A 3,365-nucleotide genomic window follows, 5' to 3' on the forward strand; every position below is an offset into this window, starting at 1 on the left:
TATTAGTTTATCTTTCATCTCTTGTAATGTAGTTTTTGTCCGGCGAGAGGCAAACTAGGTGGCTCACTGTTGCGCAAAGTTTGCGTTAGTACACGAGGGGTCTTTTACCTGGAATGTCGAGCCACCGGATTTCCTTGCTCACAACTTTAGTGCTGATTGTAATCCTGTTATGTAACGGTTTGTGTGAGGTCGCAAGTTTCCGACGCACTCTTTTCCTTCCAGGGTACCCAAGGGGGGACTAGAAGGTTTTTAATGAGGCGGCTTGCTGACCTAATATATATTGAATTTCAAAAAAAAAAAGCACGACTTACTAAAAAATCTTCGGTTCTGCGTTTCAAAGCGCTCTACTAACATTTTCGCGCTCGAATTGCTCGGCCTCCTTGTCGCTCAAAGCATCCTCATCGGTTTTGAGCCTTTGGCGAAGACCTTTGACAACAACGACATCTTTCTCAGCCTTTTTACGAGCTATCTTGCTGGTTTTGAGCTTGGCCTCCAACGCGTCGGCACTTTCTTCGACACGGCGGAGTGCATTTGAAAGGAAACCTTTAGAAGACGCAGAATCAAGATGGGGATATGAAACATATTAAGAGGAGCGCAACTTTACCTCTTAAAGTGGAAGCTTCATCGCGGAACCCGATAAATTTGGAGCCTAGGTTGACCAACTCATTCATTAAGGGCTGCACAAAAGTCGACAAGGTAGAATAACATCGTCAGGGGAGAAAAATTCGACAAGCAAAAGAGATGACAAGCAGGAAAAAGGGAACTTACATCCTGAAGGAGAGGAGCCGATGTACTCCCAGTGGCAAGCTCCTGTGTGCTGCCAGCCCCGGTTCTAGCTTTCTTCAACTTCGACGCTTGGGGTCTGGGCACGAGAGTTGGCGCTTCTGAGTTATGCTGCGGGGGAGGCGAGGTTTCCGCAGCAGCACGGTGTTCTTCGGAAAGAACCAACGTGTTGGAGGTGCTCGTAGGAGCTGGCTCATGAGCTGCGGGTTCCTCCTCTTCTTCTCCTTCGTCAGCTCTATCAACATAGCAGTAAAGTAAAAATATGAGAGTACCGAAGGAAAAAAGAGATAGACAAATAAAAAAAGAGCAACTTACGAGCTAACAGCGCTAGTCTCGGCGAAGGGGTCGAATGCATCTTGTTCCTCCAGGGAAGATTCTTCGGCAGCTGGTTCGACGAGCTTGGACGCGTCGGAATCTTCGTCACTATTTCTTTTCCTCTTGCGCCCATCCGGAGAAGTGGCAAGAGGAGGAGAGATGGAGTGGGCATATTCAGAATGTTGTTCTCATTTTGTATCCTTTTCACAGGAACCCGTAGATTTTTAAGATTCCACGGCTTCACTCTCAGGAAGGGAGGATTCTCGCGAGTCACCGGTAACAACGACTCGACCATCCACCTCCCCACCTTCAGGTAGTGGGGGAAGAGAGGAGAGAGTTTGGTGGTCCTGCAAGGAACAAAGCAAAGAGAAGACAAGAAAATAAGCACACAAGGGAAATAAAAAAAGTCGAAAAATAGGAAACACAATCCCAAAGAAAACTTACTTCGGGAAGAGCGTGGCTACCACTATATGGCTCCACGCGACATGACAAAGGGACTTCGTGGTTTTTGTTCAAGGAGGTAAAGCAGCAGACGGGCCTCTCCAAGTCCTTCACAGAAAGGTCCTTGAAAATACGATCGACATCTTTAGCACCTGAATACATCCAAAGAGGAATTTTGCGAGCCTGCAGAGGCTGCACTCGAATCCGAAAGAAGTAGGCAATTATTTGTACACCAGAAATTTCTTCCCCGTTGATATTCTGAAGCTCGTGGATGCGGGTCATCAGGGCGTCAGTGGCCGCTTTTTCTTCGGCTGTGGCCTCTGTCTCCCAAGACTTGCGGCTATAAATTTCTTCGGAAGGATCAAAGGGCGCAAGACCATACTCTTGGGCGAGAGAGGACTCATCTTGGATGTACAACCACTTCTTGCGCCAACCTTGGACGGAGTCGGGGAACTTCACGTCAAAATAATAGACATCGGGACGGACGCAGATACAAACACCACCTACATTGTAGATGACGTTCTTCGAATTGTTGCGCCGGAGGTAGAAGATGCGTTTCCAAAGGCCCCAATGAGGATGCATGCCCAGGAAAGACTCGCAAAGAGTGATACAAATAGAAATGTGGTGGAGAGAGTTTGGGGTCAGCTGATGCAGCTGGATCCCATAGATGAAAAGCAAGGCACGAAGGAATTCGTGGACAGGAACAACAAGGCCGCGAACAAGGAAGTCGATGAAAGTTACCCGGAATCCAATGGGAGGATGAGGAGAGCTCTCATCTCCGGGCATCTTCAGGGCCTCCTTCTTCAGCAGACCCATCTTCTTCAGCAGCTTTTGGTCTTGGGCGAAGATCTTCGACCGCTCCCATCCCAAGACCTTGACCTTCTCCGCGAGCTCATCGGTGCCCGAAGCACGGTTCTTTCACTCCTTGGTGCGTGGAGCCATGGAGGAAACTTTGGTGGAGAAACAAGGGGAAAGGGAGCGTGTGCGCGAGGAGTTCGAGAAGCAGCTATGGCGGAGAGAGAGAGATGAGATGTGCAGCGCAGCAAAGGGAATGAATGAGGAGTAAAAGATGAATTTATAGAGAGAAGATGCTACGTCGAGCCGTTGGATGAAAAGTGGGAGTGTTCTGAACCCTACGCGTGTCCAAAGGCTAAAATGGTCTTACCGCTCTAAATTTACTGAAGGGAAGTTACTTCGCGCGTGCCAGAAATTACGGAGGACGTGTGTCCCCCACTTGCGCGATGTGTCGATGGCGCAGAGTTTTGGACCCACGACCCAGTGAGATAACAGGAGTCGTGGCTTCCCAAGATGGGCGTCGTGGCTATCGTCAGCAACGACGTTATTTAAGAAAGCTTCGAGTGGTTTAACAAAATATAGCGACAACAAAACTTTGAGTTCTAAAAAGGAAAACTTCGAGAGCCTTTGATCAAATGCAAGCATCTGTTCATATGCTCGGGGGCTACTCTTATCAGAAGTATCGTCTATACTTTTGATAAGAGGATGAGGCGAAAGAAAATACAGATTTGACCAAAGTAGCAAAAGTCGAGCCTACAACCAAGTGCAAACACTCGGCTATAGCCTCGGGGGCTACTCCCATCGGGAGCGTTGGTCGCACACCCGATGAGTTATGAGGAAGAAGAAATATAGAATTGCAGAAGAAGTATTTTATCATACATCTTCGAGTTAAACATAACTCTTCATGGACTCCCATCGGAAGATCAAGATATTGTCATCTACAACTAGAAGAAATTCACAATTCGCGAAGAAAAATCCTAACGGACGCGTTAGGTACTCGATAAAGCATAACTGAGATTTGATTCCTGATA

This window comes from Lolium perenne, chromosome 1 (genome assembly GCF_019359855.2).
Source record: "Lolium perenne isolate Kyuss_39 chromosome 1, Kyuss_2.0, whole genome shotgun sequence".
In the NCBI taxonomy this organism is placed as follows: domain Eukaryota; kingdom Viridiplantae; phylum Streptophyta; class Magnoliopsida; order Poales; family Poaceae; genus Lolium; species Lolium perenne.